The sequence below is a fragment of the Melozone crissalis genome, unplaced genomic scaffold (assembly GCF_028551555.1).
Source record: "Melozone crissalis strain CALT ecotype California unplaced genomic scaffold, PUWL_Pcris_2 ptg000012l_1, whole genome shotgun sequence".
NCBI classification, from domain to species: Eukaryota; Metazoa; Chordata; class Aves; order Passeriformes; family Passerellidae; genus Melozone; species Melozone crissalis.
The window spans coordinates 5,847,214-5,872,090 of NW_026535790.1; positions in this window are offsets into that span (position 1 = coordinate 5,847,214).

Sequence of the window (24,877 nt, forward strand, 5' to 3'; positions counted from 1 at the left end):
AGGGAAATAAAACAATGAAGAGAAATATATTTACTACTAGCAGAAAATCTGAAGGAACAGTTTGCATGTTCCTCAAGAGCTGTGTTTGCCAGGGAAAAGGGCAAAGGTAGTGGGAATGAGATGATCTGAATATCCTTTGTAACGTCTCTTATTTGAATTGTCAAAGTGGAGGAAATCACTTAGGTCTAATTCCTGAGTTTGAGTTACATGGTGAAAGTCTGCAGAGAATGTTGGTAAAGAAGCACCAGGGATCAGCTGGAGCCCCTCCCTGGGAGGGAGGACACAGGAGGGACCCTGAGGGACAGGGCTCTCTTCAAGGGGTGATGTTTCCAGAGAGGCATGGCACAAACCTGATCTGAGCTGTCTTGGCAGACACGAGATTTACCACAATTGGGTTTTTTGCATGTCCCTATTAACAAGGTCCATGAGGACTTCACAGAGTGGCTGTGGGATATTAGGAACAGATGTTTGTATAGAACTTGGGAAGATCCTCTCCCATTTGTTGGTGTTCTGGTCACCAGAGTCTCTTGCAAGAACCTGAGAACACAAGTAGCCTCTAACCAGAAAGACATTTCTTTCCTACTGGTTCCTGCTAAGGGAATTCCTTCTCCTTCAGGGTTACAGGGGAGGGAAAAGGGCAACAGTAAAAGTGAGGGGGAAGATGGATAGCTATCATTGTAAAGTGCTACCTTCTGAGTCACAGCCCTTTTAGGAAAAGAGGGAAATAATTCCTTTAGTTTTAACCGAATGGTTGAGGTTGATAGCAAGAGGAAAGATGGTTCCTGTGAGCAAGCAGAATTCCTGTGCACTGCAGGGGCTGAGGAGAGAGCAGCAATCGTGTCCAGACAGCCAGGTCATTGTCACATGGTAATAACTGTGCCCAGGTTTGGGTGTTGATTCAAACCAATATAACTGTGCCCAGGTTTGGGTGTTGATTCAAACCAATATAACTGTGCCCAGGTTTGGGTGTTGCAGATTCAGACTGGTGATCAAGGCATAGAGAGTTCCATGTGTTCAGCCCTCTGATTTGAGCACAACTCATTGATGCCCATCTTCTCTGCAGGGGCTGACAGGTCCCTTTTGAGCATTTGTTGTTAGCCACACCAATAGGAAATATTTTCAGGGCTCACAAAGAGGTTGGATTTTAAAATATTGAAGGAGGATGGAAAAAAAAAAAGTAAAAGGAAATTAAAAAGGACTGATTTGCACATGAATGTATTTTTTATCAGTTTTCAGGCTTATTGGATGACGGCATAAAAGATTAAAAATATCCTTACCCACTGAGTGAGAAATGTATGTTATTAATGCAGATAAACTTAATTGAAGCTACATGTCAGACATTTGAGATATATTTCTATAGAGGTTTTTCCACTCTTGTTGAGAAGCTGAAATTCATCATGCTTGGACTTGATGTTCCTGAAGCTGGAGAGGAAGGGAAAAGTGACCCCACAAGCTCCTGCTCACTAGAAGGAGGGGAAGCACCCCAGGGATGTCCTGGATGGAGTTGTCTGGGTGCCTGGGCTTAATTTCCTGCTATCCCAGGGCCTTCTATGATCTGTCTCCATGTCTGAGTGGGAATGTAAGGTGCTCCAGTGACAGACAGGTGGGAGCTAGAAAAAGATTAACTATGACTGGATATTCAGGTTTTAAACTTCATTGTAGAAAAGACAGTGGTTTAATGTTAGGTATAAAAAGAAAAGCAGATAAAGCAGGGCTTCAGTTTTCTCTTTACCCAATCTCGGATCAGACCTGCTGGATTTCAGGGAAATATATTCAAATTTTAGAGCCAAAATGTCTTCAAATTTTTAAAGCCAGCCAGTGTTTTAGCTAAGAGATAGACAGGACAGAGAGTATCCATCTGGTTTCCACTGTGTTGATAGAAATTACCAGACCATTGAGCTGGATTCCCCTCCCTCAGAGTATCTGTAAAAGTCACCATTGACTGCCTTTCTCCTCCTTTGTGTGCTGCACTAGGGTCAGGATCAGGCTCCCAGGAGTTTGTTTAAATTAACAGCAACCTGAGTAGGCACATTTAGCTCTGAAACCTGACAGCCAAATATTCATTAAACAAGGATTTGTCCTAAATGGGTGGGTTTCCTTATGCAACAATAAATTAAAATGTTAAAATGTATTAACCCAAAAGAAAATTGCCCTCCCTCCTCCACAGGTGCCTTGAGCTGTTGGGATTTTTCTCCAGACCTTCATTAAACACAGGGCTTCATTTTGCCCACATAGAGATAAGTGCAGCATGCCAGCTCCCATATGGGCAGGGCTGAGAACAGCTTTCTGCTTCATGGCTGACACCATTAAGTGCTAAAAACTCTCCCACATTTGTTTATTCACAGCATCACAAGATGCTGTGTCCTGTGAGTGAGCCTGTTTGGGCTTCAGTCCCCTCCTTGGAAACGGGACTTGCAAAGGATGGAGAGAGCTGGAGGAACTAGAAATAAATTAAACACACACAAGGTGTCCTGGGCTCATATGAGCCAGCAGCTTCCCATGTCTCAGCTTTGGGGCTGCAATACTGAGGGCAGGGGAGAGAACAAGCCCTTGATAGAGGTGCTGGGAGCTTGGACAGGTCTCCTGAGGTGTTTAACAGGGCTGGGTGGTGTCCCCTGGGCTGGTGTGAGCCCACTTGGGGCTGTGCTGCTCCACGGGCCAGGCATCACTGGCAGAGGAAGGAAAATGGCACAGTGGGATCCCTGAGTTATGGTTTCCAGCATTTAGAAGGGTAATTTTGAGATGATTCCATTCTTTCTTTCCTAGTTTCCCAGGTGGTTAATTTTGTTAAAATGACCATTGTGGAAGGGTCCAGGGCAGCCCTGGCTGAGCACATCAGGGCCAAAGCACAGTGAGTGCATTCCTGTGCTCTGACCCTCCAGTCACAGCTCTCTGACCCTTCAAGGAACAGCAGGTTCTGGAAGAAACACTGTAGAAAATGCCAATACTGAAATCCTACAAAAATTCCAGGCAGTTACAGAATCAGAGGAGATCCAAGTGGGTCATGATCCTGTGGTATCTTGGACAAGCAGGAGCTGCTCTCACAGATTTGTGTCATAACCACCTCTGAGTTTATTTCATTTGCTCTGCTGAGAATTGAAGCTGCACCAAAACTTCCACACATAATCCCATGTGAGATCAGGGCTCATGTCGCTGATGTTAGTCAGTAACAGGAAACTGAACAATGGAGTGTGGATTAAAAAACAACCATGCAAACCATCGCGTTTCAGCACTCTTTAAGTGCTAGCAACTGCTACTTTTCCTTTTGCATGAAAAATGTTTCTCTGAACTGCAACAGTTGAGGCAATCAACAGCTCCAGCACTAAAAATCAGGCAGCTAAACCAGAAAATCGGGTGCAATTTGTGATCTGCACAATGTGCAGAGTCTTCTGCCAGAGTACCTTTTATGGAGAACATTTATTTGGGTCATATCCCCCAACCTGGGATTCCTCAGGAAGACTCAGCAGGTTTTATCCAGCATAAAAAAAAAAATAACATTTCTGCATTCAGGCAGAGAGGCATCAGCAGGGCCCTGTCAATCTTCCCTTACATTGAAGTGTTGAAAGGCAAAAGACATTGTGGAGTGTTTCAGGAGAGAGACACGGAGACATCTGCACCCTCACCATGCTGACAGAGCCCTCTGCCCGTCTAAAAGGGGTTGTTCCTGCTGGGAAAAAGGGCTTTTATCCAGTAACAGGGTTTCTAATCAGTTTTCTGTCCCCTCTGTCGTGTTGCATTGACTCTTCCTGCCTGTGGCTCCCACCTGCACACTGCACCCTGCACCACCTGCGAGCAGCTCCAAAGTGGCCACAACAGCAGGATTTGCACAGCAGAGTGAAAATAATGAGAAACACAGCCCCCCATTCCGCCATTAGAGTCCTGGCAAGACTTCTAATTGCCCGTGGGGCAGAAGACAAAGAACACAGGTTGGCGTCATCTCTCAAGGAATGGAGGCAGTGTATTTGAGGAAAGAATTAAGCCAGTCTGTGTTTTCCAAGGCAAGGCAGCTGATTGCTGGGTGGATTTCCCTGTTTTCCTCAGGAAGAGGGAGGTACAGCAGCATGGCCCAGGTCTGCTGGGGTGAGAGAGCGCCTGAAAAGCAACCCAAATACCTTTGGATGATTAAATAAATCAGTGTTTCATCATAAACCACACAACTGTTACTATTGGACATGAAATAACACAACATGCACACACACTGCTGCTTTTAAGGCAAAAAAGGGAAGTTTATTTTTGACTCTAACATTTATAGATTTCTGTGACGGTGTTCACAGGGGTCTCAGGTTGAGGGAAGAGACGAGGATCTGACTCCATGTTTCAGAAGGCTTGATTTATTATTTTATGATATATATTACATTAAAACTATATTAAAAGAATAGAAGAAAGGATTTCATCAGAAGTTTAGCTAAGAATAGAAAAAGAAAGAATGATAACAAAGGCTTATGGCTCAAACTCTCTGTCTGAGCCAGCTGACTGTGATTGGCCATTAATTAGAAACAACCAACATGGGCCAATCCCAGATGAACCTGTTGCATTCCACAGTAGCAGATAATCATTGCTTACATTTTGTTCCTGAGGCCTTTCAGCTTCTCAGGAGGAAAAATCCTAAGGAAAGGATTTTTCATAAAAGATGTCTGCGACAGATTTCTAAAAGTGACAGTGGATTGGAGGGTGGAAGAGCCACCTCTCCAATGACACTGGACAATTTAACAGTCTATCAAATTTCTTCTCTTTTATGAAAGAATGCAAAACAATAAGTTATTTACAGAAGGGGTGTGAGAAAGTTTGTTACAAGAATGTAAACATCAGAAGGTTTAGAAAATCTTAAAAAATCAGGGTGACACACAACAACCAAAAACCAAAGCAAAAAACCTCAAACAAATACCCCAAACAAAAAAATTCCCAACAACAAAACAACCAAACCACCCTCCAAAACAAAACCAAAACTCCCACAGTTTTATACTGAACTGGAAATCTAAGTATTTGCTGTGATCCAAACCAGAGTGCTCTATAAGTTTTGTAGACAATCTAAGCCACTCTGTTATGCTGTGATGCTGACTATTTTCTTCCCATTTGGCTTCCAGCACTGCACTTCATGTCTCACAGTACCATGCATTTGTTAAATCATACCCCACATTTTGGTTGGAATTCACAGCTGCACCTCCACACTGAGCACATCTGCAGGGACCTCTCCCACATCCCTCTCCTTCATTTCTGACACACTCAGTGCTTTGGCCCATCACCGAGCCCAGCTTTAGCCATACATTTGCAGCTTTATGATGTGTGCCTGATCCCCCTGGCCCCCTGCACCACCCCATTAGCTTGCAGTTGCTGCTCTTTGCTCTTGTACACAAAGCTGAATTCTCAATTTCTGCTGCTGATGCTGCGGTGCACCTGCTCTGTACTCCAGTGAAGCCACCCCAGAAGAGAAATGAGAGTTTCACAGCTGTTTTAATGAGCACTGTAAGGTTAGCCTGGCAGGTTACAACAGGTAGTAATTGTCTGCTGTTACATGGTGATAACAACCTGACCACAGTGTTATTATGGTAATAGCATCACAACATTATCTTAATATGCTGAGGCCAAATAAGGTCTGTATTGCCTTATCTTAGAGGTAATTTATTCCTATGAATTGCACCATGAGGCAATGCCATGGGGATTTTGCAGCTCAGGCAGTCCTGAGAGAAGTTTGTGAGTGCTCACATGTGATGAACATTTGAAATAGCTGAAAGAACACCTGAACTCCTTGGCATGTGCAGTAATTGATTCCTAGGAAAAGTCTAAAGCTGTAAGTAATCCATGCACTTTTCTTTTGGTCCTGTGAAGACACAGGGAGAGTGGGGCCCCACTGCAGAGAAGGGAGAAAAAGCACCTCAAAGTCATTAAGAAAGTCCCAAGAAATTGGACTGTGATAATTTTGTTTTCAGTCCTGGTCACATAATTCATCCTTAATTTGAGATGTCACAACTGTCCTCCAAGTTTCTGCTGGAAATGCCCTCCCCTGCTGCAGTGGGGGTGGAAGGACCATGTCCTGCAGCAGAAGTGCCTGTGGTGCAGCTCTCCAGAACCAGGCTCCAATTAGCTGCACATAAGCTCCAGAAAAAAAACCCTTTACACTATGTGCCAACACGGTGGTAACTAATTGCATGTGACAGTGCACTAATTGTGTTGTGCCTTTGAGCAAGTGCAGAGCCTGAATGGAGATGGTGACTCCAGCTTTGCTCTCAGCACAGGCTGGGGAAATCTGTCTGCAGTGAGGGGCACCAGGCTGCTGGCTCTTTCTGAGCCTGGAGCATCAGGAGCACCTGGAGCATCCAGGAGGCTCTGATCTATCCAGGAGGATCTGGTCTATCCATGAGGACCTGATCTATCCAGGAGCACCTGGACTATCCAAGAGCACCTGGACCATCCAGAAGGATCTGGACCATCCAGGAGCACCTGGAGCATCCAGGAGGACCTGGTCTATCCAGGAGAACCTGGTCTATCCATGAGGACCTGGTCTTTCCAGGAGGTTCTGGACCATCCAGGAGGATCTGGAGCATCCAGGAGGATCAGAACCATCCAGGAGCACCTGGGCCAGCCCAGCTCAGCTGCAACAACCCCACCTGGCAGGGGCAGGAACACATGAAAGCTTTGTAATGTTATTCCTAGATTTTACTGCAGTCAATACCAAGGTTTTGGTTTCTTTACGAACATAAGGTGCTTTTTTGGCTGGTATTTTTTGGGGTTTTTTTGCTTCTTTTGGTTTTTATAGTTTGTTTGGTTTGGGGGTGTTTTTTTGGGGTTTTTTTTGGTTTTTTTTTTTTTGTATGGACATTCTCCAAAGAAGAAGTTTGATAGGTGCTGACAAATAAACCCAGGGAAATGAGATGTCCTGCCATTCTTCCCCCCACAGCAGCTCTGTGACCTGACTGATGGCCTGGCAGGGACTACTGATAAATCCTGCTCCCCAGGTGAGCCCAGGTGGGCAGACAAGAGTCCTGGACCCATTATAAATGACCCCAGTGCATGGGAAGAAGGATGGTCAGCTGAGGGAAACAGGGATTTAAGAGAGGATTTGCAGGTGGCTTTGTCACTCCTGGCAGCGCTTCTGCAGCTGTCCTTGCCCTGGAACAAGGGACCACAGTGCAGGAGACTTTTTTTAGGGATTTGTGAAACAAAATTTCATCAAACTAAGTCAACAAAAGCCAATGGATCGCACTGACATTGCTGTACAGCACAGAGGATTGAGGACATCTGGGAGCTCAGAAGGAGCATTGCAGTTGAATACCATTGCCCATCAAGTTGGTGAGCAGAGACAGCATCAAAATTCAGGATTTGTGATATTTCAGAGAATGATTGCAAAAAAAAGGCAGATGTGTAAAACCTAATAAGCTATGTGCCAATGCAATGTCAAAGTGAGCATGAAATATTAATGATATTTAAAAATGTACATATACATTCAATTTTGATACAAGTGGTAAATCATGTAATAAAATAAAGCAGAATATTTTACCTGCTAGGTTTGAAATGCAGTTGGAAAGGAATTTACTACAGTGTAGCCTTTAGTAATAAATGGTAGAAGGAAGCACATCACTCATAAACATTCCTTTGTGAATGGTGGAGTGCTTTCATTTATGAAAAGGTTACTGTGGTCAAAATGATCCATTCTGCACAGCAGGACACAAGCACTGCTCTGGAGGATTTCAGTCTTTCTGGAGAAAAGAATCACATTATAGTGTGGGAAACAGCCCTCAATCTGACAAACAGGCCACCTCTGTGGGTGTTTTCTTGGAAAAAAACCCAAACATTTTCTACTTGTCATAGTTACTTGACTGTTTCTCAGATTGCAAACTTCCCTGATCCTTAATAAAATGAGTTATGTGTTTTATTATCATTCTCCCTTCCTAAAATTATATCCCAAGTATTTTTTCCAGTTTTGTAAGGTTGATTCCAAACTATTAAAGACTTTTTTTCCCCAGTTCTTAAAGAAAAAAAAAAGTTGTTGGGGTGTGCCACTGCACTTGAAGATTTTTGCTTTCTGCAACATTGCAATGTATTCATTCAGCAATTGCTGCAGCAATGTTAAAATAAAGGTGTAAAAAATTATGGTTTTCATCTAAGAGGAGAATTCTTAAATCATACTATTGAATAATTTTTGATAGAAAATAATAAGTTCACATGAGGTAAATAAGTAATGTATTATTATTAAATATAAAATGTAATGCAATGATAATTCTCGTGCCATTGCAGATGAAGGCTGGCTCTGCCACAGAAACAAGGCAGAGAGGCCCTAAGGATGCTCATGGATTTGTTTGGCTGTGAGGGCTCTCCAGCTGGGCCCAGGGCTCTCTGTGCAGGTGCTCAGGCACAGAGCAGGAGGGCTGGGGTGGGACAGGAAGGAAATCCTGGCAAGAGGCAGCAAAGGCAGCGAGTGCCGGGGCTGCGGGGTGGGGGTGATGCTGCAGCCCAGGCTCCTGCAGCCTCCTCCATTCTGTGTTTGTTAATTTATGTCTGAACAACCTTTTCCTCTTGAGTTTGGCAGAATAAGCATCGCTCCTCTCCCTGTCTTATCAGCACTGGCTCCTCAGCACCCTGCAGATAAGAAGCCCAGGGGCCCCCAGGCTGCTCCCCTGTCCTTCAGCCAGAGCTGCTCCTGCTCCACAGCCCTGCAGGTGTGTGGGAAGCAACTCCACAAATGCCTTTTTGCATAGAAATGAGAAGCTATTTTAAAATTAGATTACTATCATAAAAAGCCTTGCTGCTGCTGCTTCTCATCTGTTCTACCTTTCCACTTACATTCCTTTTATTGCTGCTAAGCTTCTTACCATGCCAACGTCTTTTAGGTGCGTGATTAAAAGTATTTTAAAATATCCAAGTTGTACTGAGTGATAGCAAGTTGAAAATAATAAACTCTAATTTGAAAAATGAAAAGCAGCTAATGCATTATTTAGAAAAACAAGTTGCTTACTGAAAAAAAAAAAGATTTGTTTTTCTTTATAGCAGAGTCTGGTCTTTTGCTGTTTTATTATCTGATATATTTTACCTGTACATGGCACATTTTACCTCTATAAACATAGATTTTTTTTTCCCCCAGCAATTTAAAGCATCCATAAATGGGCCTTTCATTTGGAAGAACATGAAATTGAGGTAAGAATAATACCTGCTGATGTAGCTGTCTGGTACCAAATCACATCACTCAGCCTGGCTGCTCTCATGCTCTGTGCAGACTTGGATGCTTTTTGCATTTAGACAATTTCTCTTTGCTTTTCTATAAAAAAAAGCCTCACCCTGCCAAGGCTTGGCCCCTTTGGGAGCATGCAGTGCCCTACTGCACTCATTGCAGCTGGGAGGGTAAGGCTGGGTTTGAGGAGAGCTTTGGCCCAATGCTCACCAACCTCACTCCTGGTGTTTGTAACCCTCCAGATAAACCAGGGATGAAGGCAGGAGGAGCTGGTCACAAGTCCCAGTGGTTGCACAGGAACTTGCTGAAGTTGCAATAATGTAAAATAAGTAGGAAGTTCAGGTAAGGTAATGATTCTTTGGGTTTTATGTATTTATTTTAACATATGTAAGTGCACTTCTTCTTTCATAGCCACACAAAACAAACCTGGGGGTAGGAAATGGCACTACCCAGGGGTTTCACTATGACTGCTCTGCTTGGTGCCTTGGGGTGCCTGCCTAGAACAGAGGCGAGCCAAGGATAAGAGAATAAAAGTGGGTGTTTATTAAAGGCAGATACAGATACACCTTGGGCAGTCAGAAGCCTCTGAGAGGGGCTACACCCAGGATGGATCAGGGTCATGAGTTTTTCAGACAGATATAAGTTTGATCTATTTGCATATCAGAGGTTAATTGTCCAATTATTGCTTCAGGTAATGAAGTCACATTCTTCCAGTTTGCTTCTTCTCCCCCAGTTCACTTTTATTTATACTTTTTTGGGCCTGAGGCCAAGGTTCTCCTTGGTTCTCAGGCCTGAAAGGATTGTTTTGTCTGGCCAAAATGTGAAGAGAGCTTGCTAATGCTTTATATGGAATTCAGAGTTCTACACTAATGCAGTGCAGGATTGGAAAAATATAAATGCTGAAACTTAAGGCATCAGTATGGAATGCAATCCTTGGGAAAGAAAGAGGGATGAACCTCTTCCTCCAAGGGCCACAGGCAGCACAGGTCAGTGCTGTCAGTCAGGGTGCCTCAGGCTGTTCTGAGACGCCCAGGGATCCAGCTCTGCAAAGGGGACTCAAGGATCCAGTGCTCTGAGTGAGATCCAGGGATCCAGTACTCCAAAGGAGATCCAGAGATCCAGGATTCCAGCTCTCCGAGGGGGATCCAGCTCTCCAAAGGGGAATAGGGATCCAGCTCTTTGAGAGAGATCCCTAGATCCAGATGCCTAGATCAAGCTCTCCAAGAGGGATTCAGGAATCCAGCTCTCTGAGAGGGGTGCAGCTCTCCAAAGGAGATCGAGGGATGCAGTTCTCCAAAGGAGATCCAGGGATCCAGCTCTCTGAGAAGGATGCAAGGATCCAGTGTTCTGAGTGGGATCCAGGGATCCAGCTCTCCAAGGGGAACCCAGGGATCCAGCTCTCCAAAGAGGATCCAGGGATCCAGCTCTCTGAGAGAGATCCCTAGATACAGATCCCTAGATCTAGCTGTCCCAGGGGGATCCCTGGATCCAGCTCTCCAAAGAGGATCCCTGGATCCAGCTCTCCAAGGGAGATCCAAGGATGGATCTCCAAGGCACCCCCAGGATGTCCCACAGCCTCTGGGAGAAGCGCCAGCCTCAGCTGGAGCCTCCATTCCTGAGGTGAAAGTTCTCCAAGAAGATTAATGCAAACTCCAGGTGCAGTTGCCAGTGATAAATAGCACCATGTGTTCAGATACAAACCTCCATCTCCATTCCACTATTTTTAAGAGGTCTATTAGCAACGTAAGCACTCGTGGAAATAGTTTTACATTTTCAGTGTATCCCTGAATAGATCCCAGTGCCTTGGTGCTGACACATGTCTTTTCACCCAATCATGAAATTTAGTGCAGGATTATTTTAGCCTTAAATTAAATTAAGCTCATCTGTTTCAGGGCACTTTTCTTTTATGACGTTACTTCATTTAAATCCAGATCCCAAAGCAAAAAGGGAATTTTTCATTTATTATTAGAAACTCAAAAGGAAGCTCTTAAGATCCTCAGTGTTAAAAATTGTAGTCTTGGTGTTCTGCAGAGAGAATTGATAATCAGGCTACAGCACAGCAAGTAACTAATACCCACTGCATTTCATTTCAATTAAGCATTTCATTTCAATTAATTACTCAGGAAAAATCTATTTGGTTCTCTCCACACTGCAGACTATTTTCCCCTAGAACATTGGCTTTGTTGAACTCATGGACATCCATTTGGACATTCTTCATTAGCTAGCACGGCCTGCTCAAACCTGAGCCAAAAAATACAATATCATATAAAAAAACTTCCATGGCTGGGCTTAGATGTTGCAGCTACTGTTGGATTTGTATTGAATTCAGAGGGAATAAAAGCAGAGATTGTCCCTTAATGGGCACTTCTGGTGAAAGTGCACAACTAAATAGCAAGGCATGCTCTTTCCCATGGTTGTAGATGATTTTTATCCTCTTAGCATTGCACAGAAGCTTTGAAGGCTGCTTGGTGAAGGCAGATGTGCAGCTCCAGCCCCTTCCCTGGAAATACAAACAGGTCCTTCAGCTGCTGCCAAGCAGGACAGGCTGCTAAAATACTTGATGCATTTACACCTCCTCAAGGATCCTGTTATTTCCTGTAATTGAAACTATGTCTGAAATTGTTTGGATGGCACATAATAGTCAGAAAAGCAGCACTAGATGCAAAGAAGAGAATGTAATGCCAATGTGAGATGAGACTGGCTCTGGGTCTTGTAATAATATATATCATTAGCTATCCTAACTGACATAAATGAGAGAATAAAAATGCTATTTCTCTGTAATAGTTGAAAGAGGAGAAAATACCATGCTTTTCAGGAGCTTCTGTACCTTAAGGCAAAACAGCTTTTTAATGCTTTTCCTTGGATTTGATGCTAGTTTTTTCCCCATTACACGGCTTAATAAAAACAAGGTTCATGTGGCACTGAGCAGCACAGTTCCAGAATGCTTTTATGTCAAATAAATTAATAGCTTTTTAGGTTGCCATCATGTACCTTCATAAACTGTGTCTCCCATGAAAATTAAATGGAGGTGAGGAAGCACACTGGCAAATCCTGGCTGAGCTGGGCAAGCACCTGAAAAGCAGAGGTTCAGTTCCAGCTTAGAAAGTGAGCAGATAGTCTCAAAAAGGCTGTGGATCCACACAGGACATGGGCATGGGCAGGGCCAGCCAGAATTGTGTGAAATGGACCTGCATGGCTGGAAAATCAGTGGCCAGGAAGAAAAAAATGTCATTTCTCAATGACACTAACATAAGGCTACCAGAGAGGGTCAGGTACTTTTCTGCATTTGGTTTTCAGTAGCAGTCTCCAGATGACTCCTAATAGAGAGCAAACTAAAGTAATTAATTATACAGATATGAATGGGTAGAGGAATGAATAGTAGAGGAACTGGTCCTGGCAGTGATTAGAACAGTTCAAAATGTTTTGATATAAAATAGCCAGTTTAATTCTGGATTCCATCTAAGCAAAGCAGATATTTCAATTTATTCAATTTCCCTTTATTTCTGTTCTTGCTTTCAGTTTGGGTTTTTTTGATTGGTTTTGGTGGGTTTTTTTTGATAGACCATTTCTCATTCTGAATATCCCAATCCAGAGGAACTCAAGCCCTCTTGCAGAGCTGTATCAAATCACTGAAACCTCCATGTTTGTGAAACACATTTTAGAAACATGTTTTAATAAGGTTTTTGGTTTGAATGACAAGACTTGGAACAACCAAAGTGGTATAACTGAAACAAATGGTTCCCACAAAATATTCTGCAATGAGACCAGATTTCGTGATCCTGAAACTTTCATCAGAATGGGTGCTCCAAGTTGTGCCCAGTTCTGCAGTTCCAGTCATGTGCTTGCTGTTCAATATTTGCATTCAATTCCACACTGTATTTATGACTCCATTTCTTTCTGGTTTTAATCTCTTCCAAACCTTTTACAGTCCTTTAAAATACTTCTCTGGCTATTTCATTCCTCTCGTGGCTCCTGAGTTCCACCATGGTGAGATGGCAATGCCACAGGATGAGCAGGCAGTGGAATCCACCCCTCTTTGCAGGAGCAGAGGATTCCAGCATGTCCCAATTTCCCTGCCCATGGCAGGAAAGAGCCACTGAAATGAAAATACCAGACCTGAGTCAGTGGCAGGCTGTGGGCTGACCACAGAAACTGTGGTGGGTGCAAGTGCAGAGGAATCACATCCCTGCAAGTCAATAAATGTCATTAAGGGTCTTTTGTTCTTATTTATGTGACAGTTAAATGTATGATCCCCCTGAGTGTGTGGGAACAGGATCAATGATGAACTTCAATCCACACAATCACTTCTTATGTGAGACATAACCTTGGCTATTAGCTCTCAGATCAATCAATAACCTATTATCTCGTGAGCTAAGAAATAAATACTGCCTTTGGCCACCATTAATTAGGACAGCCAGGGAGGTATAGACCAGAAGATGTGTGGTGTTGTTGTTCCTGATCATTTGAACCACAGAATGGAGCTGAACTGAGAGGATTTGGTTTAGATGTTTTGTTAGTGGGTGGATTTTTTTCACTTGTTGGTTTGTGGGGTTTTTGAGAAGGCAAAATGAGTCTTTTTCTAATATCATCTATTACTTACTTTAAAAAGAGCAAAGTTTTGACAATGCAGAATTGGGTATTTTCCTTGACTTGAAGCAATTAGGGCTCTGATTGTAACTGTTATGTACTGAGTACATTAACTGTATCCCAGACAAAACCAGGACACCCCTCCAAAGAAGCACAAGGAATACATGAATAGCCCACTCTTCCAATAATAAAAAGATAACTCACTGTTAGTAAATGAAAATCCTGGCGATTAATGGAAGACAATATGTTCTATTGCTATTCCAGTTTCCATATCAATAAAATCAGAGAGCAGTCACATTGTTCAATATCCCCATTTGTTGCCATTGGCCCTCAAGCCATTCAGTTTCTCCCCAACATGAACTTCTTGACCACTGCTCTGTCTTTTAGTGCTGTGAATTCATCATTTGTTTAATGACAGATACAAAACCATTTGCAGCAGGATGTGATCTGATGCAAACACAGTCAAAAAAGCTGGCTAGCTCACCTTTGCTTGTAGGGCTCACCAAAACTGATGCCCAAACCAAAGCCTTGTAAGGCTTACCAAAACTGGTGCCCACTGCTGGATAATTAATTAAGTTAAAGATATTTGTGTATGTGCTGGACACTTACAGATCTTTGCCAATGGTTAGCAAAAGCCTTAAGCTGTACAGCTTCTGGTTGCTTTTCTAAACATTTTCTCTTGAACATGATTTATGGGGCAGTTTTTGCAGGATGAAGCCTGGAGAAAACGCATTACTCACAGAAATCAGGAACAATTTTTGAACGAAGTCTGCCCATGTGTGCCCAAGCTGAGAGCAGAGTGCCCTGCTCTGATCACAGGGTGAGGCTGGCAGAGGCTGCTGCTGGGACAAGGCTCTGATCTTGGCACGACTTTCTCTGAACTTCCCTTTTAGGTTTCATGAGCAGTGCTAAATTCTTTATATGTAAATTCTTTCTATTTCTTTATGCTCTATATCAAGGGCAAATGTAAAGTGATTTTATTCTTTTTTAATCTATTGAGTCAAGGTACAATTACTGCAAACCTTGCTCTGTGTGCACCAGCTAATAAAGATTAAGTTTATTACAGCACTGTGAATTTTCTCAATGAAAGCACTCCCTCCTGCCCGTGAAGGTCAATCCTTTTTCAGGATCAGGGTGGGAAGGGAACAGCACAGGTGGGGCTGACCTGAATCCTCAGGACATCTGTTCCTGGCTGCTCTGGGCACACAATGTCCACAGTGCCAGGAAAGGCAGGAAGCTCTGGCTGACCCTGCTTACACATAAGTTTTGTGTAGGCATTGGGAAATAGGTATCAATTTAGCAGTTCCACTAAGACAATATTTGGGCTTAGGGCTGAAATAAATTCCATGAGGTCCCAGAGCTGGACACTGTCTGTGCCCTACAGACTTAGAGTGGCCAATGAGCAGCCCTGGGCACGCAGGCCTGGTGGGTTCTAGGCTGTGCAAATATCAATCCTTTGCTACTCTTTAGTTGCTTTGAGCCTCTGACCAAAAGTCAGTTTGAGTCAGTCTGGGAGCTCAGCACAGAGCAGGGCTGGCCATGGAGCAGGGGCAGTGCAGCTTTTGCACCAGAGAGACCAAAACCAGTCAGGGATTTGATTTGGCAGGCAGGGGGATGTGGCTGCATCTCCTGAGCCATCAGCTCTCTGAAGAGAGGCTGTTGCTGCTGATGACAAAGGTTTATCACAGCTGTGCATTTTCTGTTCCTTTCTTTTATGCATTGGGTTTATTCCTCCATATTTTGCATATCTCACTTCTCAGATCCCCCAAGATCTATTTCTCACAGCAATACTATTAATATTTAATAGCAAACAATCACATTCTTGTCTGTTGAAGCCAGAAACTTCCTTCATGCTCTTTTAGGGATTGCTGAGCATTAATTGACTTTTATGTAACACCAGTTAAATGCTCCTTGATTCCATTGTTGAGGGGAGCCGATGCTCAGAGAATAACACTGCAAACTTCTGGCCAGAGATAAGCAAGGTGAACTCCCACTCAATGAGAAGTGTTGTACCATGTACAGTAACATTCCAGTTGGAAGCCCTCAAACAGTAAATTACACAGCACTCATATATCTTCAACAAAATGTACTTTCCAGTACTCAGGAATTTCACAGTGGATACATAAATTTAAGCAGCTTTTAAATTCCTTCTTCCTGTACTCATGTGGGTGTGAAAAGTCAGAATGGGAATTTCTTCTGCAATCATGTCAAGTGAGGAAGGGAAGTTGATACATATTTATATGCATACACATGCACAAACACCGTTTAGCTGTTTCAATTTGCACTTCTGTAAAAAATTCTCTGACTATGAAAATTTTGGTTTCAGTGCCTAAGAATGAAATCTGTCTTAGGAAATCAGCAGTCTGTAGGAAATCTGCCATTTATCTTCAAAGGCTCCTCAGTGCCATTACAGACCTGATCTCTGGGTGATGCTTTTTGTCTGAGCACCCAAACCCCTCACTCAGAGCCATTACTGCTGGTAAAGTACCTGATGGGTTTTTTGATGCCTTCAGCACACATTCTTCTCACTTAACACCTCATTTCTGTTATCATCCTAATAAAAAAGCTGCAGGATTTCCACTGAGTGCTGCAAAGTCCTCAGTGCTTCTCTTCTGCCCATTGCTAGATATGTGTCTGTGGTCCAGTCTGGCATTGGGTGAGCTGGCATTGATCACAACACTGTAATTGTCTTTTCTGGTGCTGTTCAGCATCACTCCCTTCTTGTTTAGCAGAGAAAGAAACCCCCAGGGTGTGCAGAGCCTCACTCAGGTGGAAGAACATCAGAACATGGGCCCTGAGGACTGGGACACCTGGGGATGCTCCTCCGGAGATGCTCCTGAGAGCCAGGAATGCAAATGTCCTCAGGCAAGTCTGGAACACCTCCTGCCCCTGGGGACAGGCAGCCCTGAAACATGGGATGAATTTAAAGTTTGAATTGACTCTGCTTGAGGTCAAGAAAGTGAAAAGAAGGAGTGAAAGAGTTTTGTTTTTATTGTGAGTCACAGGTGCTACAGGTCTGGAGATTAAACACAAAGAGCTGGGGCTGGTAATTTATGAATATATATTTGACCTTTCTGCTGCTGAAACCCAAACGTTTCATGTGACTCAATTGCACAAAGTGGTTCTGATGACCTGGGGAACAGCAGCTGGATAAAAACAAAAGAACAGTAGATAACTGAGCTAGGGCAGTATTACCCAGATGTGAGTCAGACAGGATTGAGGCACACAGCTCATGGCCTAAGGAAAACAGGCAAGGGCAGGAATTACCTGGGGCCTCCTAAGGACAGGAAATTCACACCAGAATCCCCCTCACCTGTCTGCACCATGGAGCTCTCAGGCAGGTTAGCAAGTGGGAGGCAGCTGCTGGAGGACTCACATTATAATACTTAAATGTCAGAATAGTTTGAAATTATAAATGGCATTTTATATCTCTAAAGGTGCTGCTCCCAGTGTTCTGGGAGTGCTGCACTGGCAGCTAAAGGATTGACCACATGGGTTGAAAGTTAAACACACTTGGGTTCAGGACGGCATGGCTGCATTACACCCATTTTGTACCATGAAAAGAAATGTCAGCCAGCATCTCTGCACCTCTGAAACACCAGTTTCACCAGCCTAAAGCTGCTCTGAATTGAATCATCTGCAAGAAGGCATTCAAATCGAAGGAAATATGATTGAGAGCTGAAAACTGTTAAGAGACATTTAAACCCAAAAATTCACAGTAAGGATGAAGAAGTGTGTAACTTCAACAAAGGCAAGCTGAGATCATAGAGGAAGTTAGAAAAAAAGCAGCAGTGAAGCTGTAACAGATGGAAAGCAGGCGACTGTGAAAATTGTTAGTATATATTAGCAGCTAGGAGCTATCTATGAGATGAGAGAGGCTAAATGACACTAGCAGGAAGTTTTGAGCAGCTGAGCTGCAGGAACTGATAAAAATGACAGATATGCTGGTTGTTATTGCATGAAGTGGGGAGAGGTGTCAGTGGTGATGCAGTGAAGGATGGAGCTGAGGCTGCAGGTGCTGCCTCTCGTCCCAGGCTGGCTCCTGGCTTTACCTGGCTCCTCATTTTGTGGTGTGGATGCACAGCGTGCCCAGCCCCAGGGCCCTGCTCCCTGCAGCAGGCACTGCCTGCTGAGCCTCCTCAGAAATCTGCCCTGGGAATCTGCCCTGCCCTTTGGGTCCATGAGTTCCTCCTCATGCCCTGGGAATGCTCACTTGCTTTGTCCATGGCAGCAAAACTCTGGTGTGATGGACAATTCCCAGCTTCCATCAGAAGCTGGGAGGGTTGGGCTGGAGCTGGGGAGGAAGAGGAGCTGTGAGGGAGCTGTGCTGCCTCCCATGCTGCTGCACCAGCTGAGGCACAAAGGATGGGTGCTGGTGCCATCTCCCCCTCCTGCAGCCATGCTTTAAAATAAAGCAGTGACAAATAAAATGCTGTTGCTGCATCCTGGGCATGGTTTGAGCTGGGTTAGGTTGCAGCCAGCTTGTGGATGTGCAAGGATGGCAAGAGGAGAGCAATGGCAGAGCTGGGGCTGAGGGGAGAGGCTCTGCCATGTCCAGCTCCTGAGGTACCAGTGCTGGACACAGCTCAGGCCTGGCTGGAGTCAGCCACACTCACTGTCACTGTCAATGTGACCACTACAATGCCTGCTGGTGGCTTTAGCAAGTGAGATAAATCTCATTTGGAGTGCACACAGCTCTCTGTGTGTATATACATATATATAAGTGTGCATGTGGGAGTAGCTGTAGGAAAGCATGAACATACAAAGAGAACAAGCAATATATAAATGTATATACACCCAGAACCATTACAGGCTTTTTTCATCACCAAAGAAAGCACACACAGAGACTGGGAACTCAAGTAAACTGAGTTTTTAGGCAAGAACAGAGGAAACCAGAATGTGGAAGGGAACCCACAAAATAATGAAACATCCATTATAAAGCCATGGAAGCCAGGTCAAGTCATTGAAAACACTTGGCTGGCACTGACCCAGCAGTGCAGCCACAGACAGAGGAGAGGCAAGGGTGCTTTATGCAGAGCCAATAAACACAGCTCACACTATAAACACAGAAACACAGCTCACACAATAAACACAGAGAGACACTGCCCAAGAGGCAGCCCAGGCCTGCCAGCGGTGCAGGGTTGGTGGCATTTTCTGCTTCAAGCATTCAGGGAATCTCACAAGAGAGAGCCTGAGCAGATGAGAATGCAAACCCTGCAGATGATAAACCAGGCAGAGATACAGATCTGGTCCTGCTGTCCCACTCTGCTGGCAGAGCTCTCACTGGGAAATCTTCTGCCTCCAGTCCAAATGGCTCTAAGTGGAGCTGCATTGCTGAAGGATTACCATGGAGAAAAAGCTTTTTCAAACTGACAAGAAAGTGGAATCTGTTCAACAGAGAGAGCTGACTCAATTTCTGCCTTAACTCCAGGATCCTGCTTGGAGGCCTGGCTGCCCAGGAGAGCAGCACCTCTCTCTGCTGCTGTGTCTGAGGGCACAGATCTGATGCTCAACCACCCTCTCACAGCACGGCCACATTCAGACTCCTAAGACATTAATTTAATGTTTATTTTCTGGCTGTTTAACAGTGGTCTTCAGCCACCCTTAGGACATCCTTGGGTTTTGTGGAGGTCCGTGGCTCTCCTCCCTGGCTGGGTACCTTTGGCAGTACCAGAGGTTGCTATTTACTGCTGTTCCTTCAGAGGACCTGCCCATGCAAATAGTGCATAAAATGATAAAAGATTCAGTAAGCTTTCAGAAAGAGAACATTATTCATCTGCTCAGGAACATCTGGACATTTCAGAAGTCCTCCTAAATTTATGGAGTCTACTCAACAAACCTAAGTTTTTACTCAGGGGTAAATAAGCCATTCTGGGTGCTTTGCCAGGCGTCTTCTCTCCCTCTGCTGTCTCTGCACACAATGAATAATGCATCTTTCCAGCTCACCAGCCAGCAGCATTAGCCCCTTGTCTCCTTTGGGATATTTTTAGGAGCTGCCAGAGGGGCTGAAGGCAGGACACAGCCCCAGCTCCCCTCTGCACTGGGGAAGGGGCTCCAGAACCCTGTGCTGCCTGCCCAGGGTCAGCCATGGAACAGAGTTGCAGCCCAAAATGTGGGGCACTGGCTGGGGAGGAGGCTTTGCTTATTTAAGGCTGCTGTTGTCAAGAGAGAAACTGAAATCACAGTCCTGCTGAGAAGAGGTCAAGAGCTGAGCCAAACCTCCTGGAAAAAGAGGAGGTTGGAAATATATGCCAGGATCTCGAGCAGCTCTAAAAACATTTCCCAACAGGAAAAGGGATGGAGAAAGAAAAAGAAAAAAAAAGAAAAAAAAGAAAGGAAAAAAAGAAAAAAAATATTTGAATCCCTTTTCTTAATATTTCCTCCAGGAAAGAATCCCCAAAAACTTTGGGCAGTCAGCACTTCTCCCAGCTCAGAGCTGCCCCAGCTCAGCACACACAGGCCTTGCCCCTCTGGCTTTCCCAGTGCAGAATCTCCCTGCTCACCTCAGATTCCTTTCCAGATTTAACCCTAATAGACTAGGGATACCTTGCATTTGTCTCTTCTACAGAGCAATGCTTTTATGAAGGTACTTCTCAAATTATCTTCACTTTTTACAGTATTTTTTCCTTCTGCTCTATTCATCATCTTTTTTCTTTTCTTTTCTTTTCTTTTCTTTTCTTTTCTTTTCTTTTCTTTTCTTTTCTTTTCTTTTTTTCAGGAAAACAAATAGTAAACCCATTAGGGTTTTAAGAAGCACTCAGAACTGCCTCCACTTTGTTATCATTGGTAGGATTAGAGTTTCTTTAAAGCCCACTGAAAAGCCTCTCTGCTTCATGCATTGTACAAGTGACCCAAGCCTTACTCGGTGCTCTTAGAAAAGCAATCCCTGGGAAGATTAAAGCAGTTGAGATTTGGTAAAGAAGAAATTTTCTCATTATTTATGTTGCAATATTGAGACACAGGATACAGACACATTAATATATTTCTTCATGAATTGTTATTTGCAATGAGAGGAGAAAAACACAGAGAGTTCTCTCCTGTCATATTGCCTTTGCTTTGCTGTGAATACCATCTAAACCCACATAGTGATTAACAGACTGCATGGCTTTAACTGGTAATTATACATATTATTTGCATAGCACACTTCAGCCCATGTTTATTGTTCTTGCCTTCAATATTTACTTCCAGTAGAGACAGCAGTAATTAGTTTCATAAAACTTCTGTCTGAGCTGATTCACTTATAATGGATCAAGAAATACTGAATTCAGCTTTGAGTTTAAGCATGTTTAAAGCAAAATGCTGTGTCTTTTGAGAGCCAGTCAGTCTCATGAAGGGCTGACACACTGTGCTGAGCTCTGCTTGCTCAGGGCTCCAGCTCTGGCTCCTGCCCATCCCAGGCAATGCCTTTCAGTGGGTGAGGCTGTGCCAGCCTGGCACAGGGAGCAGGGCTGAACACCCTGCCCTTCCTGCTGTTAGCCTGTGCCCTTCTCTGGGCACTTACAGGGAGGGTTTGCTTTCCAAGGGCTGGACTAGCTCTAGATAGAGCATTGTTCATGAACATGATTGTTCTGGTGAGGCTGCAGGGATTTCTGCCTCCCCTGGGGCTGCTGCACCAGTGGGTTTGACACCATCCTTTGCTGCAGCACAGGTGATCTCATGTGTCAGAGCAGCAGGTTTGAGAGGTCCCAGGGTTCCAGGCTCAGGAGCCCTTGCAGGCAGCACTTGCAGCCAGCTCAGCTCTGCTGGCAGGCCAGCTTGGCATGGACTCCCTCACTGCTGCCATGCCCACCCCGGGCTCTCCTTCCACACCAGATCCTCCAGCCTCACGCGTTTTACCTTTCTGATGAGCTGAGAGTTGTGCTGGGGGACAGCCCACCCTCCTTGGAATGGAACTCTGTCATTTTTACAAAGGAGAAAAGGGATTCTCATGTTCCCATAAGCAATGGGCATGCCTGCTCCCTCACCTGTCCTTGACAGGTAGATAAAAACACAGACAGATAAATGATATTCAACAGTTCCTGGCCACTTGGGACCATAAGCATTTTCCTTTGGGAAGTTAGAATGTGTTGTAGCAGCTGTGAGGATGGATAACAATTCTCTGGGGGCAGCAGCTTCAGGCATCCCCTGGCTGTCAGCAAACAGCTGCTCCCAAACCTCTCCCACAGCCCCACTGAGGCTCAGGCAGCCCTCGCTGCAGATCCAGGTGAAATCACCTTTGAGGGGCTGGGACTGCAGGGTCTCAGTGTCACTGGCACTTTTCTGTCATGTGGTTTGCATCAATCCAACATTTTTCTGGCAAACAGTTTTATGAGAAGGGTTTTTCATTGCATAGGCGCAAACCAGCATAAATTCTCCCACTGCAGTGCAAGTATCCTCTTTAGAAACACTCTGGGTTTATTTCAGGGTACATGGGTGGTGGGGGAGAGGAACAGCCTCATGTTCCATTGCCTGGACAAGGCTCCTCTGTTTTCCTGCCTGATTGGGGTTGGTTTTGTCTCATTGGTATTTTGTTTTGTTGAAAAGTGTTTTTCTCAGAGGAGGGGAGATGTGGGTGTGCTGATGCACCTGTGCTTCACTTGCAGAAACCAGCAGATGCTTTTGAATCCCAGAGGAAGGCAGCATGGCAAATTCAAGCTGGAAAACATTCTTACTGAGCAACAGCTAGGAAAAATTGAGTGGTATTCAGGCTTGCAGCTAAAGAAAGTTTTCTAATCCCATTGTCCTTTTAGGAAGGTTTATATAATATCAGACCAGACTACAGCAAAGTTATAATAAATTTAAAAAAGAAAAAAATAAAAAGAGGGAAGGAATTAAGTGGTTTCTCAGAGATGCCATGCCTGAGTAGGTTACAAACTTTCAGAAGTTGTGTTTCTCCATTAGGGCCAATGGAAAGATGTCATCAAAAGCAAAGGAAGTTGATTCCTGCAACAAGCAAGCCTGTTCCAGAAGATAAGGATAAGCTTATTTCATAAACATTTGCCCTAGGAAGAAGGTGCAGCAGAGTGAAGTCCTGAAATGATAAGGGGCCACTGATTTTATACATGCCTGTCATCAAAATTGAAAATAGTTTATAGGTCTTCCTGTCCAAAAAATAATCCAATGCTTACATATACAAGGGTTATCAGGGTTTATTGAAAAATCTTCCTGTACCCAAGAGGATTTATTTTCCTGCTCATTATAACACCAACACAAAAGATACCAAGAGAGTAAAAGTCCTGAGAAATTACTTTCAGGAGTCAGTAAATAAACAGGCCCTTCTGGAGTTTGCTGTGAGCAGGACAAAGTTGCTGCACAGAGGAGGAGAGGGAAGGGAAGCCCAGGGCCAGGAGAGCAGCTGCCTTCAGAGGGAGGAGAAGGCAGGCAGGGCAAAATAAAACTCACATGTGACTTGTTAAACCTCCAGTCTCTGTAATCTGATTTACAATGACTCCAGCCATGGCCCCAAAGAGGAGTGGCAGCACTGTGACCCCTGCTCCTGCCCTTGGGGTGGCTCCAGCATGGACCCCAGTCTGTGTCCCACCAGAGGCAGGGTGTGCAGAGCCAGCCCAGGGTCCCTGCCCTGCCTGCAGCCCCTGGGGCACAGCAGGGCCAGCCCTGCAGAGCTTGGCTCAGTGTGCTGCCCCTACAGCCCCTCAGCCCAGCCCCTGGCACTCAGCACCTGCTCAACTCCCCCAGGGCCACTCTGCTGTCACTGCTGGCCCAGGGGCTGCTCTGTCCCTCCCCACAGCCCTGGGCACGCTGTCCTTGCCTGGGAGCAGCACTGGAGACATCACCCCACACTCAGTTAAAAACCATCTCTGTGCCCCAGAGCTCTGAAGGGGCCATTGCCAGGCCCAAAGGGCACCCCCAGGTGTGGTGGTGGCAGTGCCACCTCGGTTTGGGGCTGTGCTCCCTGAGCCAGCAGGGCTGCTGCCAGCAGGACATTGGGCAGGAGCTAAATCCTGATTATGTCTGAGGAACAGGGACTCCAGGGATTGTCCTGGCAGGGCTGGGCTGGCAGGGCCTGCCCTGGTGCCCCTGTGCTCCAGCTCTGCTCCACTGCCCAGCTGGGAGCAGAGCTCTTGCAGAAGGCTCTAGGTGCAGCTCTAGAGCTCAATCTTTATTATTTTAGCCTTGTATAAATTCAGGTCTCTGTGCATTCCATAGAATAGAGCACAGGAAGGCACTTGTGTCTTTTCTTGTTTAAGATTTTTCTTTTGAAAAGTCTATGACTCCTTATTTTTGTCTCTGGGGATTTTAGGTGTTTGCAAACTTGAAAGTAATATGATTAAGTGTTGAGACAAGTACATACACAGTGATGGTTTTACCTTTTTTTTTAAATTAAAAGAGAAATCTCTCATGAGCAGTGGGTGCTCTGTGGCCTGTCCTTGCACTCTGCTGTCCTCTTACATTCTCTGTTACCTGGTCATAGATATTATGAGGGCTAAAACATTATGGTGAAAAGAAATATTGCTGAATACCTGACTTTAAAATGGTATTTCTGTGATGTTTAATGAGTCCTGTGTCGTTTAATGAATAGAAACTTCCAGTTTATCTTCTCCACAGCAGTAGTTCCTTCTGCCACTCCCCATTATTCTCCAATAAACACCATATCTGAAGGTAAGCCCTCAGAAGCTCAGATTTCTCCCTTGGCAGGAAGAAGGTAGAGAGGACAAGTGTTTTGTGTCTGGATGGGTCACTACCCTCCATTTATTTAAGCTATTTACCATCTAACATTTTACATGACATTTTTGGCATGCCACAGCAAAGATTTTCAGTGATCAAGAAAAACCACGCTGGGGGAGAATGTTAATACTACTCTGCCCTTGATAGGATGGTGACTGGCAGCATATAAATACCCTGACAGGATGACAGAAATCTCTCTTCTATATTTACCAGGAGCCCTGGGCCAACATGCACAGTGGTGGGAACCCATCTGCTCTCCCCAGTCATTTTATCAACACGCTACTACTCAACAGCTGAGGCTTTTGTAATGTGTTTTTTTTAGCTTGGTGTGTGCAGGGAGCAGGAGTGTCTTTAACAGCAATGTGGCAAAACCAAAATAAATCATAGAGGTGAATTGTAAATTGAAAGGTCTGGTGATTCATCTGGTGAATCATATAAAGGAACAAATTAATTTTGACATTA